Raw genomic sequence first — 15,425 nt, forward strand, 5'->3', positions numbered from 1 at the left:
CTCAAGAAACATAAAACTAACTATGTAGCGCTATCGACCCCTTTTCTAGAGCAATATCCAAACCAGAAGCCAATGTCTCTTCATTTACATTAATCTTGGAGAGAATGCAGGGTAAGATACAGGAATAGGTACTAGGTACAGCATGTAAACACAAGGATAAACCCATGGTGCATTCACCAGTAGCTGGAATTAGACACTGATGAGTAGGTTCATAGGTCAGTGTCTGAGGGGCTCTTCCCTCTCTAGTCAGAGGACCTCATGTGACAATGGGTTGTTCTCGAGATCTGTCCTCTTGTGCACTGATGGTTTCCGGGTCCATGGTCACATTTTGCCATTCATGTCTTTCATTGGCTGATGTGAATGTCACATCAGACGAGACATCTGTCTTCAAGTTTACAAGATCAACAACACCCCCATTTCCCAGCCATGGAAGGAATGTTTCTGCCTCTGAATTCAGAGTCACCATGCCATGGGTACCATGTTGTTTGTCTTCGCTCTCACTGTCAGAATCACTGGAGTCCAAATTCTGTCGTTATAAAGGCTTGGTCTACACTACAGCCTACTTCAGTATCACTTACGTCACTCAGGGGTGTGATTAATCCACACCCTCTGAGTGACATAGTTATACCGACCTTAACCCCCTGTGTAGACAGTGCTCTCCCGCCCACATAGCTACTGCCTCTCGCAGGGATGGACTTATTATGCTGACAGGAGAGCGCTCTCCCATCAGCATAGAGCATCTTCACCAGATGCGCTACAGTGGAGCAGCTGCATCGGTGCATCTGTGCCGCTGTAGCCCTTCTAGAAGAGACTCGCCCTTAGATTTCCAGTTTTGCTTATTTACCTTGATCTCTGTATCTTCTGCAGTGGTGCTGTGCAGCACAGTGTCATATCCAAGGGCAAGAAAACCCAGAGAAGCCAAAACTTGTGGTGACAAACTCTATCACCTCCTTCTCCACCCTCTGCCTTTACTCTGTGAACTCTCCCCTTTCCTTTCATGTTCTAACATGAATTTTATCTTCCCAATAGGATGTTAGTTTGCCTGGTCTCCTTCCTGACAAGTACTCCTGTCCCCTGGCCAGAGGGCAGCACCATACACTTTCTGGCCATAATGATTCTTACCACGAATAGCAGAGCTTTGAGAACATATTGAGGCCAGTTCATAAACGTCTTTCAATTGCTGTTTCTGTCTCTCAGCATATTCTTTATGGTTCCTAGGTGCAGATTCAGAGTTCATAGGTAGACCAAATGCAATGACAATAGACAAATGTGATTATCTTCAAGATAATAAATAGAAGGGTGGGAACTCGTAGCATCATTTTGTGTACAGTTATAGGCATCGATGGTCTTATGGTCTTATTAAGGGAGTCCTTCCAGTCTGATTTTTGTTCTTCTGGCAAGGTTATCAATGTAGCCAGCAGAATTTGATTCAGCCTTTCTACTTGCCCATTGCCCTGTGGGTGGTGTGGGGTTATGGGAGAAGTTTAAATCTTACTGTAGTACTCTACCCTTTGGAAAAAAAAAACTATTTTCAAACTCTGCTCCTTATTGATGATGGATTCTTTTGGGGAAATCAAATCTTAAAACAAACTAATTGAAGATCTTGTCTGTCACTGTCTTTCCTGAGTTTTTAGTGGTAGGGTAGACTTTGACAAATCAAGTAAAGTGATCCACCGAGGCTCAGATGTATTCATATCTTTCTTTGCTTCTTCCTAGATGGAAGAAGCCTATGGTTACAAGTACAAATGCTTCTGTTGTAACTAAGGAAGTAAGGTGCCACCAGACTCCTTGTTGTTTTTGTGGATACAGACTAACATGGCTACACCCTGGTACTTGTTGTAACTATTGTAGTTAGATGAAATCTGGTACGCTGGTGAGGTTTCTTTTGCTTGGTGCACATACAAACTCTAGTGACACAATGTTCGATGTACAACATCCTCCTGTGTTCTCTTGGTATTTGGTTTGTGCCCCAAAAACTTATACGGAAGCATTTTAGCAATAGCTGGATCTTTCTTCTGAGTTGCCAAAATGTCTTCTCCTGGAATAAGTTTTATGGTGGATGTAATGCCCATGAAGCAGACTTTTACTGTCAAAGGATTGGTAGTAATAACTACTAACCTGGACACCTTGCTATCAGTTTGTATATCCAAGGAGTTTGACTGCTTTTAACAACACCTGTGTTCATCTCTTCTGTGTATTCTGTGCATCCTGTCAATATCAAGGGGAATTCCTGATAAAGCATTAGATTTCCCTAGATGATATTTAACTACAGTAGAACCTCAGAGTTACGAACACCTGGGGAAAGGAGGTTGTTCGTAACTCTGAAATGTTCGTAATGCTAAACAAAATGTTATGGTTGTTCTTTCAAAAGTTTACAACTGAGCATTGACTTAATAGAGCTTTGAAACTTTATTATGCAGAAGAAAAATCCTGCTTTCCCTTTATTTTTTTAGCAGTTTATGTTTAATACACTACTGTACTGGATTTGTTTTTTCTCTCTCTGTTGCTGCTGCCTGATTGTGTACTTCAGGTTCCAAATAAGGTGCATGGTTGGCTGGTCAGTTCATAACTCTGATGTTCATAACTCAGGTTTTCTACTGTATGAAGTTAAAGTCAGCTAATTCTGCAAGCCACCAGTGCACTATGGGGTTCAGCCTGGCAGTGGTGGAGATGTAGGTTAGCACATTATTATCTCTGTTAACTGTGAAGGATTGTGCATCGCAGATTTAGTCTACTAAATAAATAAATGGTCAGTTTTCGGAGTGGAGAGAGGTAAATAGCAAGGTCCCCAGGGATCTGTACTGGGACCGGTGCTTTTCAGCATATTCATCAATGATCTGGGAAAGGGGGTACACAATTTTGGCAGGCTCAGCTTAGTTTTTCACTCCAGCTAGCTCCTGAAGCTCAATCCTGGGCAAACTGCCCTGATTACAGTTTCCATTATCTCTGTCTCAGTGGTCCCCTTGGGAACACCATTTGCAATTTGATAAGCCAAACTGCTTTGGTTTAGCCTGTCCTTTTGCAGGGAGTTCCTAAACTGTCCTGTTATTTTAAAGTCTTTCTTTAACACTGGTTTTCTTTTCTGGGATGGGATTGACAGATCTTTTGCTCCTCTTTTGCTGTAGCGATGGCTTGTAAAATCTTCTCTCTTAATGCCAGCAATGTAAGACAATCCCTGATTTTCCAGCAGATTTGGCTCTTCACTATTGAAATGAATTCTTATATATTTGGGTAAGGTCAAAGAGCTTTTGGCTGCAGTTTCACTGTGATGTGTCCCAGAAATGCCCAGGGAGTCACAGACTTCTCTTAAATGCTCATCCTTTAGCTGGTATCAGAGTCCTCCTACCTCCACAACTGGTCTTTTAACTCTCTCCCAGCCATAGCGCTTGCAACCAATGAAATCTTCCCTGGCAGCTTTCTCTGGAGCAGTCTGCAGCAGTTTGGTGGGTTCATCTCTTGGAGAGGTCAGATCATTGCAATTCAGCCTCTCCTGTCTGGGCTCACCAAATCTTACACTCCCGGAGCAGGGGCGGTTTGAATAGTGGAGTCTTATTAAACTTAGTATCCACAAAACAAACAAGAGCTTCAAGCCTTTTCTGGTTCCCTTGGGAGTGCTACACTGCAGCTGAATTGAGCCGAGGCGAACGTATGGCTCCTCTCAAAGAGTGCACTAAAGACACGAAGTGATGGGGCTTGTTTCCCTTCTGGGGAGCTGCATTCACTCAGCTGTGGGGGGAGGTGGGGAGGAAGGGATAGCTCAGTAGTTTGAGCATTGCTCTGCTAAACCCAGGATTGTGAGTTCAATCCTTGAGGGAGCCATTTAGGGATCTGGGGCAAAAACTGGGGATTGGCCCTGCTTTGAGCAGGGGGTTGGACGAGATGACCTCCTGTGGTCCCTTCCAACCCTGATATTCTATGGTGCTAGAACAGGCCAGCAGGGGAGCATCTCCTCTTATGCAGGGAATCATCTCAGGAGAAGCACAAGGAACAGAACAACCTTTGGACTGTACACATCTGTCCTAGACTACACAACGCCTCTTCTCTCTTCCTCGCTTCATCTTCAGGGAGCAGTATTTTACTGCATGCCGTCTGCTCTGACCCCTTTTGTTGATACACAAAAAGTGTTCATGGGAACATTGCTGGTGCCAGCACTGCCAGGGCACTAGCGCGTGTGCACACTTCATCGCCTTTGCCAGCGCTGGGCGTTTCCACAGCAACAGGCTGCATCGGCAAGAGGTGTGTGGCTCCGGGGTCGTCATCCCAGCATCCCTCATGCCGCCATCAGGCACGTTGTCTTGTGTGGGCTTTTTGCAGTGCATTGTGGGATACGAGCACCCCTCTCAGGGAATGTTAGCGTTTAGGGTGCGGGACAGATCTGGCAATGTCCTGGCACATCCTGGGCGAACCTACCTGAATTAAGGGTAAGTCACTTTGGAGTCCATTGTATTAAAAATGCAAAGTTTCTGTATTATTGGGGGTTGCACAAAATTTCTCTAGGGGGGAGGCGTGGCCAGTGTAAACCTCCAGAAGCATTATGAGCTTCAAAGGACTATTTCAAAGAACTCGCCAGACAAACAAAGTTACATGGGGCTCTGGGGAAATACCTGGGGGAGGCAAATGCACGTTACTAGGCATGGCAGGGTGGAGGATTCGTGCATGAGTCCCCACTGACAAAAAAAAACAACCACTTTGTTGGGAGCTGTTCTTCGTTTGGTCACTGTAAGAGTTGCTTTGGCAGGAAGGGGCAGAAGAGGAATGGAGGAAGGACCCAATAGCCATCACAGCCAAAACATAGAGTAAAAAACAAAGGACAGATTTGTACCCACACGTTCAGAACACACGAGATTACCAGTCCATTGCTTTAATGACTTGGCTGACTCATCAGGTGAAAGGACCCCATTGCCACCAGCTGTCCTTTGATCAGCCAAAGTCAGGAATAGAAGACACGGCTGTTAAAGCCTGCGGTGGTGCAGAGATATCTAGTAAGAGTCCTTGTGATAAATGAAGGTGGGGGGAGATCCTTTTTATGGACACCCAGCCAGCCAGTTAGCTATAAAGTTCCTCTTGGTGGCTGTTCTCTGCTTGCTTTACCTGTAAAGGCTTAAAAAGTCCCCCAGGTAAAGGAAAGGGAGTGGGCACCTGACCAAAAGAGCCAATGGGAAGGCTAGAACTTTTTTAAAATGGGGAAAAAACATCTGATGTTGTTTTCCAGGAAAGAGAGGGACGGGGAGCAGTTATGCTATGAGAAGCTTTAAGCCAGATATGACCATAGAGCATCAGATCATACCGAGAACAACTTATTTGGAACCCCCAGATGTGTAAGTAGATCAGGAATGATTAGAAAGACACAATTAGGTTTATTTCTGTTTATTTCTTATGGCTAGTGGACTCCTCTGTGCTAACCCCAGGTGCTTTTGTTTGCTTGTAACCTTTAAGCTGAACCTATTTTTGGTGCTTAATTTTTGGAATTGCTCTTTTAAAATCTAGCAAAAGCCTAAGTTCCAGATGCATTTTCTTTCTTTTTGTTTCTAATAAAATTTACCTTTTTTAAGAACAGGATTGAGTTTTTGGTGTCCTAAGAGGTTTGTGCATGTTGTTTAATTAGCTGGGGGCAACAACTAATTTCCTTTCTTTTCTTTCTCAACTCTTCTCCGGAGTGGGTGGGGGTGAAAGGGCTTGAGGGTACCCCACAGGAAGGAATTCACAAGTGCACCTTCCTGGGCTCTCAAAGGGGTTCTGCACTTGGGTGGTGGCAGCATCTATCCAGCCAAGGTCAGAGAGAAGCTGTAACCTTGGGAGTTGAATACAAGCCTGGAGTGGCCAGTATTAATTTTTTGAATCCTAGCGGGCCCCCACCTTGTGCCAGAGTGGGGAATCAGCCTTGACAGTCCCAGTCTTTCAAGCAGGATTCAAGTTCCGCTTAGTGCAAGCCATGCTATGGCATCCGTTTTATTGGACGTTTTTCTTCTGCTGTTTATTGTAAGAGTTGCTTTGGCAGGAAGGACCAGAAGAGCAATGGAGGAATAACCCGGCCATGGCCAAGATAAGAAGCAAAGGCCAATGACCACAAGGGGGGTTCGAACGCAGCCATACAGAGCACAACGGATTATCAGTCCATCGCCTTAACCAGTCAGCCAGGCCATCAGTTAAAAGGGCTCTGGTGACACCAGCTGACCTGCTGAAGACAGTGCTGAAGCCTGTAATCATGCTAGTGTTGGGGAAGCCTCCTGCAAGATTCCCATTCTCGAGAGGTGGCTGTGAGTCCTGGCGGGTGAAAGACATGCTACGGCAATTGCTCCCTAGCTGCTGCCACCAGAACAAGGAGGAAAGGCCAAAGATAAATGTGGTGTTTGAAATCACATGGGCAGATCACAATGAAAGTGCTGGGACATCAGTTGGGGGGGGTGTGTGGCTGAGTCACATGACTGACCCCATAACATGTGCTGTGTTTGTTTCTGGAGGATGCCCCCAGGTGGCTCCCGCAGGTCCCAGCCCTGGATTATAAATAGGCTTCACAGAACTCAATTTTTAATTTTTTTTTCTTTCTAATTTTGACAATGTCAATGTTGATTTTTAAGGGTTTTTAAATTTTTGTTATCAGTTTAAATGTCCACTATTGGTTAAAATCATGGGTTTTCAGCAACGTTTTTATATTTATTGATTTATATTTCACAGTGGAGGGATTTAAAGGGGGGGTCAGACAATAATTATTTAATGGCAGTAGATGTTGAGATGCAAAAAGTTAAAGCTTTCTAACCATTAAGACACAAATGGGCATAATCACATGTCAAAATATACAGTAAATATCCCCAAATCAACCTCTAACAATGTCTCGAGCAGCATTTCTCTGACTTTGCTTATCTGCAAATGTATGATTATTATCGATGGAAATATTTTCTTGTGGGTTTGTGTGCATGCAGGGAACTTGATGTTTACTGATATTTACCAATAACAATCTCATCCATCCAAGCCTAGTTCTAAACAGAGCCCCGCGCTGCGTGTGAGATGAGCATGGAGCGTGGGCTGTGGTTGCAGGCTGTGGTCCCTGTTCCCAGCACAGGAGTGTCTCCTCTCCCAACCCCAACCCCATCCCCTCGGCTCTGGCAGTATTTATAGACACACAGCCCCAGGGAGGGCAGGCAAACAGCACCCTTTGGGACAGACCCACAGCTCTCTCCTGCTGGATCCGGCTCCCTCTCCCCAGGCCAGGCCCTGCAGGAATGAAAATTAAACCCTTATGAAGTGAATGTGTCACTGCTCACACACGGGGCCGGACTCTGTCCTGGGGACAGGAGCACGATCCCAGAATGACACTGCTGCAAGCCGTGGGTTCCTCTGTATTTACACACACACAGAGAGCTGTGTGACTGAAGAGCATGGACTGGGGTGTGTGCGGGAGGGTCATTTTACATAGTCGCCTCGCAGTCTCTCCAGGACATGGGCACAGAGAGCGGGAGCTGCCATAGCAATGTTCCCTCTCATTTTTTCCATCCATGTGCAGAATAAATTTTGTTATGTGCACCAAGGTATGTGCCTATGTGTGCCATCAGTAGAAACAAAAAAACTAGATATAATATATATTTTTAAAAAGTTACCATAGGGATAATTACTCCAGCCAGGACAGGTTAGGCCTTTTAGAACTCACTACTCAAAGAATTAAATTTAAGGGGAAGAGAAATGAAAAATATGAAATGCACAAACCAGTCAAAACACTAAAATCACACACTTTGAAAGAATAAAATTACAGAGAATATATGTGCATTACAGGAAGTACGAAGAAGTAACAACAACAATAATACGAGTATGTGTTGGGAGGTGAGTGTGAAAGAGACTGTGTGTGTGAGAGAGAGAGAGAGAGACAGACAATGTGAGCTGGCTGCTGGGGAAATCTCAGAAACAGTGCACTGTCCCTTTAAGAAAGGCACTCAGTCACACTCACCATTCAGGGCTCTGTCTTTAAGGGCTTGTCTACACGGGCACTTTACAGCGCTGCAAGTTTCTCACTCAGGGGTGTGAAAAAACACCCCCCTGAGCCCTGCAAGTTTCAACTCTGTAAAGTACCAGTGTAGACAGTGCACCAGCGCTGGGAGCCGTGCTCCTCCGTGCTATTCCCCGCGTGGGGGTGGGTTTTTAGAGCGCTTTAACGTTGCCAGTGAAGACGCCCTCAGATAAAGTTCAGATCTCACCACAGAGGAGCGCCTGCGGGCTGCTCCTTGGAGGTACTCCTTGTTGCCCCATGTTTATCAGTTACTCCCCCCCATCTATTCTCATTAGTGAGTTTCTCCCCCGGCCCCGAGTCTCATGGACACATCGCTGCACAATTACGCAGCCCACAGACCCCTCTCTAATCCCAGCCTCCCTGGTCTGCCCCAGTGACCCAGGAACTTCTTGGTGCCAACTGACCGAGGGCAGAGGGGTGCACAGAGTTTTATGGGATCCCCTGGGACAGATATATGCACAATAGCTCACCAAAGGGTGGCCTGACAGGTCTCTACCATAGCCCACTGGGCATCATCATTGCTGCAAGGTGTTTGTATGGGACATAGCTTAAGAGAGATGTGAAAAGTGAGAGATTAGGCTCCAGAAGTGTTGAAGAAAAGCTCATCTCCTGCGCCATGGCAATCCCTTCGGCTGAGCCAATCAGCACACAGAACAAAGCCCAGCCGTGGAGACAGGTTATATGCACTGTCTGGGCCAGGTGCAGGCCTGAGAATCTGCAAAGGGCTTGGCTACACTTACAGTGGCTTGGCTACACTTACAGTGCTGCTTAGAGAAGACACTACCTATGAGAGAGCTCAGCGTAGGTACTCCACCTCCACGAGAGGTGGTAGCTAGGCCAAAGGGAGAAGCCCTCCTGTCGACACAGCGCTGTCTGCACTGTGGGATAGGTCAGTATAACTGCGTAGCTCAGGGATGTGGATTTTCCACACCCTTGATCGATGTAGTTAGACTGACATACACTGATAGTGTAGATCAAGCCTAGGACAAAGGACCCCCAGGATAAGTCTGTGAAGAACGACCTCCTCTGGGAAGAGACAATGGTCTGAACCTAAAAAGAAAGAGGAGGGGGACAAGAGCTCCCTTTCACCCAGGAGGCGGCTGACAGTGTTTGTCTCAGGAACAGGAGATCACAGCCAAGCCTGGAGTAAAACCCCGGAAGGACTGTGGGGTGAGCGTTGCTCTACCAGACAGAAAAGAATCTCGTTCAGTGAGTCTAGGCTCTAGTCAAGGTGGTTTGATTTTATTGGCCATGGAACCATTTCTTTCCTACCCTTCTCCTTGCTACCCCTCGAATCTCTACACTCTGTGAAATCACTTGTCCTTGGTGTCACTATGAAGGGATCTAGGGCTGTGTGTTGATCAGGGCAGTGATTGGAGGTGGAGCTGGTCAGCTGGGGGCCCTGTTCCTTTGGGAGCAGCGGATCTGTGACTGCAGTGAGTGCCCTGCGGGACAGGGGCTGGGTGCTGCAGCAGGACGCTTGGAGGGCTGGGGGCTGGAGTGTGCCTATTGCCAACCTAGAGAGAGGTCACCCCACGAGGCCTAGAGGGCACAGCTTGTGTGGCCTGTAGCCAGGGGATTCGGAAAGCTGATCCCTGGCGGGCACAGACAAGGCTTCCTCATGCCAGGGGCAGCTGGTAGTGAAGTGCCTCACTGCTCCGGGTCCCCCCAGGGACCATCACAGGTCCCCAGAACCTCCAGCCTCCTCTTCTTTCTCCTCCTCCCCACCATTCCCCTCAATATATGGGGGCTCTCCCCTGCCCTTCCCCGCAGGCCTCTCCTGTCGCTCCAGGTCAGGCTGAGCGACGGCTCTTTTCTCCACGTTGCAGGTGATGATCGGGGCAGCCGTCACGAGGAGCAGGGCCAGGGTGGAGCGCAGGATCCAGACCCAGAGAGAACAGCAGGTGCTGGAACATGGGAGAGAGCAGGGGGAGAGGTCACGCGCCATGGGGCTGAGTGTGGGAGCAAATGCACAAGACAAGCCTCACTCCCTGCCTGGCTGGAGGGGTCTTTGTTGAGTGCTTCCCCCCCACACCACACACACTGGGCGTGTGTTGGGGAATTTCACCCAGCAATGACACATCCTGGACAAGCCAGGGGGAGGCCTTTGACTGACCCTGGTCTTACTGGTTAGAGACCTCATGTAATCCTGCCTGGCCCCGCTCCTGCGAGGATCTTCCACACTGCTGCCTCTTTGCCCACGGGTGTCCAGCCCTAGTACCTGGTCAGCTGGTGTCAGCCCGCTGCTCTGCACCCTTGGGGCCCTTTCTGAGACATGCTGGCAACTGGAATCTGGGCTGATACATTGGGGACTGAACTGGGGACCTCCAGAGCTGAAAACATCAGCTGCCATTTCATGAACTAAAGAACCAAGCCTCTGACATCCTTGGTTTTAACAAGCCACAGCCTCTGTGGCTAGGCAGTGAGAGAAACTTGCAACACACTCACCACTGGGTTAGGCTGTCGCCCTGGGGCTGCTCCCAATTAGGACAGGCCAAAATTGTCTAATCTCAGTGCAAGGCTTTCCCCTTCTTACAGAGAAATCACACAGAACTAAAGAAAACCAGTTACCTTTGGCAGAAGCTTCCCCATCCAGAGTTGCTGGCCCCAAGTATATCTGTATGGTAGATGTACAGTAGAATATGGTTCCCTTCAATAATCTGAAACCCGTATATAAATCAGAAGCAAAATGTCAGAAATTACCACAGAAGTACGTGGGCGTGAAAGCAATAGACTGGGGTTTCTTTCTAGGACACAGGCTTTGTAAAATCACCCCATAAATCTTAGATTCTATTCCTCAATGTCTGACTTAAGGAACATTGACATCACACAAAATTTCAGGTGTATATGCCCCCCCGCAAAAAAACCTGAAACTTTGTGTCATGTCAATGTATTAAACCTAACAACTAAGATAATGCTATATAAACATATTCCCCCTGGGTGTGCAGGGGGAAGGGAGGTGCTTGGGGGGGATGGCCTGGGGGGCACTGGAAGTGCTAAGGGGCAGCCCAGGGGGTGCCATGAGAGCTGGGGGGCTGGTCTGTGGGGGCTCCACAGGTGCTCAGGTGGGAGCAGCCCGGGACCCCTGCTGGTGATGTGGGGGGGATTGGCGGGGCTGACAGGATCCCTACCCAGCTTCTTGGAAGTGGTGACATGTCCCTCCCTAAGCTCCTAGCTCCGCATGCTACCAGCTCCGCAGCTCCAATTGGCTGGGAACTACGGCTAATAGGAGCTGTGGAGGCGGCGCCTGTGGGCAGAAGTAGAGCACAGAGCTAGGCGCTGAGAGAGGGAGGGACATGTTGTCGCTTCTGGGGAGCCCCCACAAGGTAAGCCCAGAGCCCTTCCCCTCTCCTATGCCCCAACCCCGAGCCCCCTCCACACCCAAACTCCTGCTGCTGCGGGGCTCGGGGGCAGTGACCCAAGACTGCCCCAGCAGCAGCTGTTGTGTCTGGCCCAGGGGCTGCCTGAGCTGCTCAGACAGCCCTGGAGCCAGCCACACCGGGCGCTGCAGAAGTCACGGCGGTAACTTCCGTGACCTCCATGACAATCTCGCAGCCTTATCTAAGACATGTCTTAGAAACTGGGTTCTGAGGTGTATTGAAAACTGTGGCAGAATTGAGGGCTATCACTTTAATTTGTGAGCTAGTTCCTAGTACTGCTTGTGGGCTCCAAGGGAAGTCATATGATTTGTGTCAGTCTGGATTGTAAGAGCCAGCCCAGAGTAAAGTTGTATGAGGAGTGTCTCGCTTCCTTAGGGAGCAGCCTGCTTTGTGTCTCTCTGGTTTTGGTAGTGTCATTCTGAATTCTAAGAAATAATTGTCGTATTATGCTTTAACCTTCCAACAAGAGTACTGATGTTTTTATTTAACTTCTCTATGTATATGCTGGTAACATCACAGGGCAATCACCTATTTGATGGCCAGTCAGTAGGGGAGGAAGCATAGGGCATGATGTCACACCGCTTCTCGAGTTGATGGTTTAGGCAGGGACACCATCTGCCTCCACTTCTAAAGATTCATGGCCCCGCTTCCTCTGGAGTACTTTGACAATTCCACAGCACTGTCCATGGAGTTTCATCCAATCAGGATTGATGAGGTCATCTTTTTATGACAGATTATTTACCCAATACAGCAAATGTCATGAAGAAATTGGAAGAAATCCAGAAGAATCATTCAATCTATAACTGTACATTGCTGGCTGTCTACTGGAAGTCCCAAAATATCAATCAGCCTCCGCGGATCATGTCACTTTGAGGAAAATGATCGTAAGATCTTCTGATCATGAATGGAGTAAATGGTTAAACAACAAAATTGTTGAGCACTTGATAAAAGATATAAGCTAAAAATCTGTTAAAATTTGAAAACCACAAATATGTAATAAAATTCAGAGCTGGAGCTGAATTCTGCAGCTTAATTATTAACACACACATTCAAGCACCCAATCTGACATTTTACACCAAAAAGGTTTACGTCCTCCAGTTTAGGGCAAGCAAACAAAGAAAGATCTCTTTGTAATCAGTAAATTAATTTCCCTTATTTTCCACTGACCTGAGTAAAAATCAAAATAGTTGTTAAAACACCACTTTTACAGGCAAAAGAGCTTTCTTCATCTCAACACAAAGGTGGGATTTTAAATTCTCCCAGGATCCCACAAATTGTAGAGTCATTACATGTGACTGTTTGAAATCATCATATGGGGACACCAAAAAAATCAATGATCAAATAAATAAAAGAATGTCTTGTGCCACATGCAGACTAGAAGGCTCTAGCAGCTTACCAGGCTTTACTGTTACTCAGAAAGTAGAAAACGGACCAGCTTCTCAGTTGGTCTGAATCAGTCGAGTTCCATCAAAGTCCAGGCGAGGAAAGATGAACTCAGAGCCCAAATCCGCACGAGGTGCTGGCTTCCCTCAGCTCCAGTTGGACCTACTGAGATTTGCAGCTGCTCAGCACCTTGCTTGATTAGTCCTTTAAGCTTTAAAGCATGTGACCAGGAAAACCACTGGTAAACTAAGGGAGTCACTGAAAAATTGAAGCTGATTTGAGAAACCCTAATGTACTGAATTCACAGGCTATGCAACTGGTGGTGTGAACTGGACATTAGGAATACATTGTCCAGAAAACAGATACTAATTGGAACCCTACTGAACTGGGTCCCAAAACTCCTGTTGACTTCAATGGGCTTTGGATCAGACCCTGAGTAATTGATATGCCTTTTTCACCTTGTGCCCGGCCTCACAAAGTAAAATATACAAAACCTAAATTTCTTCCACATGATACTGGGCAGAGACGTATATATAAGGGGCTAACTCTGCTCTCACTGAAATCGATGGAAGCTTTTCTCTTGCATTCAAAGGAGTTAGGATCTAGTTGGTACTAGGACTAAAATATTTTAGCTCTATCTATTCATAGATTCATAGACATTAAAGGCCAGAAGGGACTTGATGATTTGACCTCCTGCATAACAGAAGCGATTTCTGTATCTCCAGCCCGCAACTTCTGTTGTGCTAGAACATGTCTTTTAGAAAGAAACATCGAGTCTTGCTTTAGAGACTTCAAGCCATGGAGAATCCACCACATATTAAATGAGTTCCCTGCCTGAGCACCTGTTCCCTTACCATGGAGTCTCTAAAATGAAATAAGCCCTAGAACATAAACGAGAGAGATGGGTCGGAGCTGCAATATTCAAAGGCAGATTTTGAACTTCCTCTTTCCCAGCGCCAAGAAAAGATGGAAGGGATTTTAACTCAGGGTTTTGACCAAGGTCATTAGATAGGGGAGAATTGCAAAATATGGGTCTGGATAATGTGTGCCCAGAACTTAGAGATGCAGCCACTTATAATTTAGCATCATTTCCTGCTGTGCATGTGCCCGGGGTGTTTTTCAAATGGCCACAACCCGGTTAGTTTACCCCCATCTGCTCTGAACTTCAAGCAAAGTCCATATGGACATTCCTGACGATGCACCTGACAAATTTCTCATTTAAGGATTGATCAATTTTTTGAAGAGGTTAAACCTGTTGCATAAAACTCAGAAAGGGCTGGTGGAATCTTGTTCAACCATTAAATAAAATAAAACAAAACAATTAGCGTTGAGCTGGACTTCAGGAATGGAGACTTCAGCACAAGAGATGGAAATTTTGAAACTTTTACTCTAGTTGCCACTGGCTGCTCCCACTGCGCCCCCACTGCCTGCCCCCTGTGTGCTAAGCAGCCCTCCCTTCATTCAGCGTGTTACCTGGTGCACTCAGGTACTGGCGGGCACTGGGGAGAGAAGTCTTCTCTTGGTTCCTGTCGTCCTTGTGCTGGTAGCGGCAGAAATACTCCCCTGGGCTCTCTGGAGACACTGGCCGGGCTGACTCAAATACGAATTTGTTTCTGTCCTCGGGCAGCATTAAAATTTCCTTGCTGTCCTTACAGAAGATGACGCGCGTCACTGAGGTGTCCATAGGGATGAAGCACAGCAGTATGATGGTGTCCCCTTGGGGGGGTAGGGCCCTTGTTCAGGATCAGTGTCGGGGCAGGGAGGTCACCTTCGTGGGGAGGAAACATTATTTGGTGAAACGGCTCCTCTCTCATGGAGCTGACATTTGAATTATGGCAGAGACTAGCCAGGCCCTTGTGTGTCACCCTGGACTGGGCTCACCTCAGCCTGGGACTTTCTGCCATGGGGAAGAAGGGTCTCACTCTCACGAGCCGGATTTGTAAATTCAAACCCAGATGCCCCATGTAACTCAGGGGGAGCTGCCCCCTCCTGCTTTACAGCCCTGTCAGCTCCCTCCAGCTCTTCTGCTTTTATCCTAGACAAATCCTAGACAAATTGGAGGATTGGGCCAAAAGAAATCTGATGAGGTTCAATAAGGATAAGTGCAGGGTCCTGCACTTAGGATGGAAGAATCCAATGCACCTCTACAGACTAGGGACCGTATGGCTAGGCAGCAGTTCTGCGGAAAAGGACCTAGGGGTGACAGTGGATGAGAAGCTGGATATGAGTCAGCAGTGTGCCCTTGTTGCCAAGAAGGCCAATGGCATTTTGGGATGTATAAATAGGGGCATAGCAAGCAGATCGAGGGACGTGATCGTTCCCCTCTATTCGACATTGGTGAGGCCTCATCTGGAGTACTGTGTCCAGTTTTGGGCCCCACACTACAAGAAGGATGTGGATAAATTGGAGAGAGTCCAGCGAAGGGCAACAAAAATGATTAGGGGACTGGAACACATGACTTATGAGGAGAGGCTGAGGGAGCTGGGATTGTTTAGCCTGCAGAAGAGAAGAATGAGGGGGGATTTGATAGCTGCTTTCAACTACCTGAAAGGGGGTTCCAAAGAGGATGGCTCTAGACTGTTCTCAATGGTAGCAGATGACAGAACGAGGAGTAATGGTCTCAAGTTGCAGTGGGGGAGGTTTAGATTGGATATTAGGAAAAA

The sequence above is a fragment of the Lepidochelys olivacea genome, assembly GCF_965140295.1.
Source record: "Lepidochelys olivacea isolate rLepOli2 genome assembly, contig: Scaffold_30, whole genome shotgun sequence".
In the NCBI taxonomy this organism is placed as follows: Eukaryota; Metazoa; Chordata; order Testudines; family Cheloniidae; genus Lepidochelys; species Lepidochelys olivacea.